General features: G+C 55.7%; 1 long non-coding RNA gene across 1 annotated transcript in view; it reads left to right on the plus strand.

The window, feature by feature from the left end:
- Positions 1–5,818, plus strand: part of LOC135977845 (uncharacterized) — a 31,396-nt gene extending 25,578 nt beyond the window's left edge. Inside the window, exon 4 of the long non-coding RNA XR_010595290.1 lies at positions 5,576–5,818. This is a non-coding gene — a long non-coding RNA (uncharacterized LOC135977845). The remainder of the gene's footprint in view (positions 1–5,575) is intronic.
- Positions 5,819–6,109: the final 291 nt, after the last annotated feature.

Consider the following 6,109-nt stretch of genomic DNA (forward strand, 5'->3'; position numbering starts at 1 on the left):
CAGCTCATCACTAGAAATCAGAGAAGAGCTCATTCATTCAGACTCTGCTTACATCACCATTCTCACTTTTGCTATCACACTTGCTGGAATGCAGTCTGGGTCTCACTGAAGCTGTGTTGATCAGTCAGTGTCTCTTATAACTAGCTAGGGTGACCAGATCACCAAAGACAAATATCGGGACGCGGGGGGGGGGTGACGTGGGGGGGGCATGGCGGGGGGCGGGGCCAAAAAAAAACAAAAAACCCTTCCTCCGCAAGCGCTGGAGGGAGGCCCGGGAGACTCAGGGGAAGCGCGGGGCCAGGGTAAGAGTCCGGCCTGGTCCCGAGCAGGCAGGACTCAGTCGGGTGGTAGGGCGAGGAGGGGGGCGGCCCGCGGGGCCAGGCGGTGGCTGTTCTCACCCCCGGGCAGCGGGACTCGGGAGCAGCCGCTGCTGCAGCTCCTACTGCCGCGGGGGAGGAAGCGGCCATGGCACTTGGCGGCTGCGGCGCCCCCGAAGCCCCCGAGCCCGGGCCTGCTGCGGGAACCCAGCAGCGCGCACGCTGGGCCCAGCCCCTGGCCAGTCGCGTCTGGGCTGCTGCCCAGCTGGTGCTATCCCGCGGCGGCCCCGGAGCGGGGGCAGCAGGCCCCAGCCCCCCCGTCCCGCTCGGGTCCCGCAGGGGAACGAACGGGGCTGGGCTGCCGATGCCTCCGCGGGATAGCACCAGCTGGGCAGCAGCCCAGACGCGACTGGCCAGGGGCTGGGCCCAGCGTGCGCGCTGCTGGGTCCCCGCAGCAGGCCCCGGCTCGGGGGGTTCGGGGGCGCCGCAGCCGCCGAGCGCCATGGCCGCTTCCTCCCCCGCGGCAGTGGGAGCTGCAGCAGCGGCTGCTCCCAAGTCCCGCTGCCCGGGGGGGGAGAACAACAGCCGCCGCCTGGCCCCGCGGGCCGCCCCCTCCTCTCCCTACCACCCGACTGAGTCCTGCCTGTTCGGGGCCAGGCCGGACTCTTACTCACCCTGGTCCCGCGCTTCCCCTGAGTCTCCCGGGCCTCCCTCCAGCGCTTGCGGAGGGGGGAGGAATGGTGAGCCCGGGGAAGAGGCGGGGATTCGGGGAGGGAGCCAATCGGGAGAGGAGGGGGCGGAGGAGGGGCGGGGGGGTGGTGCGAGCACTTCCGGGCTCCAGGCTCTGGGGCATTTCCTTGTTTGTCCGGTTGTCCCGACCGCATGTCGGTCGGGACGCGGGACAAACAAGGAAATATCGGGACGGTCCCGATAAAATCGGGACGTCTGGTCACCCTATAACTAGCCCATCTCCTATTAGTTCATCTTTAAATGTTCCATATTTCCAACGTTCAGCCAGACTATGAACTGCAGTAATGAAAATCTCAGCTGTTTCCTCTGGTTCCTGGCACCTGCTATTCAAACTGGCCTTTTCCTAGATAACATTCTATGTGCCCAGGAAATGGGCCTTAAACACCTCTTTCCCTTTGGCGTAGTCTTTCCTCTCCTCAGAGTGAGGAGTCTGGCACACAGGATGTCATCAGCAGCATCACCCATGGCAAATGGCCAGGCATTTACCTGGTATTCTTGGGCTTCCTCTATTAAACCAGCAGTCGTCTGGAATTGCTCAAATCCCTGCTTCCAGCAAGACCAGCTGCCTGATTTGCCACAATCACATTTCTGTCGCAGAGCCGTTTGCACTAGGGACTGCAGTGCTGCGCTGAGACATGACTCTGCCTCCTCCTGCTGCAGCTCCCACAGCTCTCCACCCTGAGTCGCCACTGTCCCCACTCACTCACCACTCTGGCCATTTTCTTCCTTTACTCCTGCTTTGGAGAGCAGATTTCACTCACTTCTGACACACTGGGGCAGGACTGTCAGCCTCAGAGATCAAAAATCATGAGTCAGATCCTAAAAAACCATCAGATTGGCCCCACAAACCATGAGAGTTAAAAGACATCAACAAACAATGTTTCCAATCTGTCTGTTGACTTTTTCACTCCCCTCTGCTCCTCTGGCGATGTGTGTGTGATAATCCAGGCTGAAAAGCCAACCTTTACTACACACATGCCTCTCCTTGGAGGCTCAAAAGGAGACTCGCTGGATGCTGGAAGGACACAAACATATGGAAGGAGAATCAGAATGGAGAAGCTTCAAAGTCTTTCTTTTATCTGACCAAGTCCTAAGTGGCAAGAGACTGCGCCAAGGACCCCAAAACTGGGGGTGTGATTGGACTCTGCTCATGCTCCATGAGCTTGAAACACCCCTGGGAATACAGAGCCAGGGCCGGCTCTAGGCACCAGCATTCCAACCATGTGCTTGGGGCGGCACTTTTCAAGGGGCGGCATTCCGGGGGTTTTTGTGTAGATTTTTTTTTTTTTTTTTTTTTGCTTCGGCGGTGGCTCTCCGGTTGTTTTGTTGTTTTTTTTGCTTGGGGCAGCAAAAAACCTGGAGCCGGCCCTGACAGCAGCCTTAGCGGGTAGCCAAGAAGGAGCACTCACTAGGATCTGTGATACCAGTTCCAGTTATGATGGTAATATAGGTGAGTGATTTGTATCATGACACTATTCATAGTCTGCAAACAGCCGAGTGTAATCCCAGAAATCTCAGTGTGGAGCCTGGTCTGGTCACATGAAGACACTGCCCCTGGCACCAGTAAAATGACATTGACTAGAAAGGGGTGGAGGATGACTGGAAAAAATAGAAAAACAATCATAGAATCAGAGACGATTAGGGTTAGAAGAGACCTCAGGAGGTCATCTAGTCCAACCCCCTGCTCAAAGCAGGACCAACACCAACTAAATCGACTAAATAGTCCTTAACCTGTTCTTTCACCACTGAGGGCTGCTCACCTCCTCCTCATACTGTTTTGCCCAGGATAGCTGTCTGGGAGCTGACCTTGTCTGCTAAGACCAAGTCAAAAAAAACATTGAGTTCTTCAGCTTTTTCCACATCATCTGTCACTAGGTTGCCTCCACCATTCATTAAGGGTCCCACACTTTCCCTGACCTTTTTCATGTTGCTAATATACCTGTAGAAATCCTTCTTGTTACCCTTCACATCTCATGATAGCTGCAACTCCAGTTGTGTTTTGGCCTTTCTGATTACATCCCTGCATGCTCGAGCAATATTTTTTATACTCCTGCCTGTCTAGGTTGGATATTAGGAAACACTATTTCACTAGGAAGTTGGTGAAGCACTGGAATGGGTTACCTAGGGACGTGGTGGAATCTCCATCCTTAGAAGTTTTTAAGGCCCGGCTTGACAAAGCCCTGGCTCCGATGATTTAGTTGGTGTTGGTCCTGCTTTGAGCAGGGGGTTGGACTAGATGACCTACTGAGGTCTCTTCCAACCCCAATCTTCTATGATTCTATGAACAGGAGACACAGTCTGTTTTTAATTGTGATGGGAATTCAGATGTCTAGATGACTAGACTGAGAAATGAGGAATTGTGTCCCACACAGAAAGATCCCAGGTCACAAAGCTGGGGTCAGCAGTCTGGATCTTTCTGGAAGGACCTGACACAACTCACATCCTTCTGATGAAAACACCCCCTGTTGTCCCAGGTTCACAGTCCCCACCCAACCTGCCTCCAGAAACCCTCTCTGGCTCCTCATCTCTCTCCCTTCCCTGCTACTGGAAACTGTACCAGGGCAATGTACACCACACACAGCTTCCCCTCTGCTGTCTGTGCAAGACCCCAGACACGGGCAACTCCAGACACCTGTTGTCCCTTCCAATCCCATCCTGAACACAGCCTACAATGACAGTTCTCTCTGTTCTCAGCTCCACACCCCAGTCTCTGCAATGTGGGCCTGTGCCATGCACTGAGCAGGCCTGTTCCCAGCGCCTGGCACACACTCAAGCCGTCATACCTAGTGCTGCCTGGCAGCAGCTTCATAGGTCTAGAGATTTGAAGGCCAGAGGGGAACATTAGAACATTGACTTTGACCCCCTGTATAGCACAGGTCAGAGAATTTCTCCCAGTTACCCCTATATTGACCCAATGACTTATGTTTGGCGAAAGCACCTTCCAGCAGGGCTTCCAGGTTGGATCTGGAGGAATCAGAATCTGGGTAATCAAATGCTTCCATTGGCCGGTTGTTCTAGTGGTTAATCACCCCCCACTGTCATAATGTTGGGCCTTATTTCCATAGGTGCCAACTGCATGGGTGCTCCAGAGCTGGAGAACTCAGTGAAAAAAATTAGCGGGTGCTTAACACCCACCAGCAATAGAGCTGCAGCCCCAGCCAGGGATAAGTAGCCCCACCCCCACCGATCAGCTGGTAGATGGCTGCATTAATCACCTATTAGCTGTTCAACTTTTGTAGCCCCCCTGGGCTTGCTGCAGCAAAGGCTGACCCAGGCCTGAGTCAGACTTCGGTGGAGGGTGGGGCTCCTCCTCCAGCAGCCTCAGGGAGCTGCTCCACTGCTCCAGCTAGGGTTAGAGGTGGGTAAGGGGGGAGCACCAGGCTCCCTCTGCTCTGCAAAAACCCAGTCTGATCAGCAGTGGTGAGACCCTGCTCCCCTGGGTCGCCCCGCCTGCTACCTAGATCTCCTGGGCAAGCTCCAGCTCCCAGCCAGTGCCAACTGCAGGCACCACTAGGTGAGTCCTGTTTCAGGCAGAGGGAGCCTGGCGGGGGTGGTGATGCTGCAGTGTTGGGGGGGGATGGGGAGTTCCACCATGGGTGCAGTTTGGGGGTGGGGGGCATGCAGACTCACTGCCACTGCCTTTCCCCAATTCTGTGCGTGCCAAGCTGCTCTGCTCAGAGCTGGTAGCTAAAGTGGCAGATCATTCCCCTCCCACAGGTGCCCTCCAATCATGCCCCCTCACTAACACCACTTCCTCAGGAAACAAGGGAAATTAACTGCCTGAAAACGTGGTTAATGCAGGTCTTGTTTACACTATAGCGTCTTTGCCAGTATAGCTATGCCAGTCAGCCTTACCCCTGCTGAGTACCCTCTTCAACTCAAGAAGTGTGTTTCAGATTCCTGCTGGCACTGCCAGTCTGACGTGCCTTCTCTGGCTTGTCAGACTGGGTTTATATCTGTTATTGAACCACAGCCACTCATTAGGCTCTTCCCAGGCTGGTGAACCGCTGGGGTTCATTAACTGATTTCCTTAGGGTTGCTCCTGATTTACACGGCTACAAGTGAGAAGAGAATCAGGCATAGGCACTGACTCCATTGGTGCTCCAGGGCTCAAGCACCCATGGAAAAAAATAGCAGGGGTGGTCAACACCCACCAGTCACAGCTGGGCTGCCATTCAGCTGTTTGGCAGCTGGCATGGGGCCTCGGAGGAGAGGGCAGAGCAGAGGCAGGAAGAGGCAGAGTGAGGGCGGGGCCTCGAGGGAGGAGGTGGAGTGGGGGGGCCTTGGGGTGCAGTGAGGATGGAGCACCCACCAGGAAAAATAAAAGTCAGCGTATATGCTTATTTCTCATTTGAATTAGTCTGGCTCTAACTTCCAGCCATTGGTTTTTGTTCTGGTGGTCTCTGCTGGGCTAAAGAGCCTTTTAGTACCCGGGAGTCTCTCCCTGGGATGGTATTTATGCTCTGTAATCAAGTCACTTCTGATCTTCTTTTTGTGATATTCAATAGATTCAGCTCTGTAAATCTCTCCCCATCAGACATTTTCTCCAGCCCCTTGGATCGTATTTGTGGCTCTTTCCTGCACCTTTCCAATTTCCAATGGCCTGTGTCAAACACCGACGCTGCAGCAGTCCCGGGAGGAGGAGCCATGGGCCGATCACCTGTGCCCCCTGCCGCAGCATCCGGGCTCCTGGCCCATCTCAGGCCCCGGGCAGCGCACCAGGAAGGAGGAGGAAGCCCCGCCTGCTAATGCAGCAGCCCCAGCCCCAGCCCGGCGGGCTCCAGTCCTGCGGGGACTGAACACCATGGCCAGGAAGGTGACCGGCATCATGGGCATCCTGCTGCTGTGCCTGCCGGTGGGACCTGCGGGAGCCGCCAGGCCTCAAGGTGAGCGGGGGCCACCCAACGTGTGGAGAACACAGGGGCAGCCAGAGCCCCAAGGCCACGCCAGGCGCCTGCAGCTCCAGAGATGCCCAGTGCAGAGGAGCTGTCCCGTCCCCCTGGCAGCAGCCAAGTGAACTCAAAGACTCAGTTCCCTGGCAG

The sequence above is a fragment of the Chrysemys picta genome, unplaced genomic scaffold (genome assembly GCF_011386835.1).
Source record: "Chrysemys picta bellii isolate R12L10 unplaced genomic scaffold, ASM1138683v2 scaf43, whole genome shotgun sequence".
NCBI lineage: Eukaryota > Metazoa > Chordata > Testudines > Emydidae > Chrysemys > Chrysemys picta.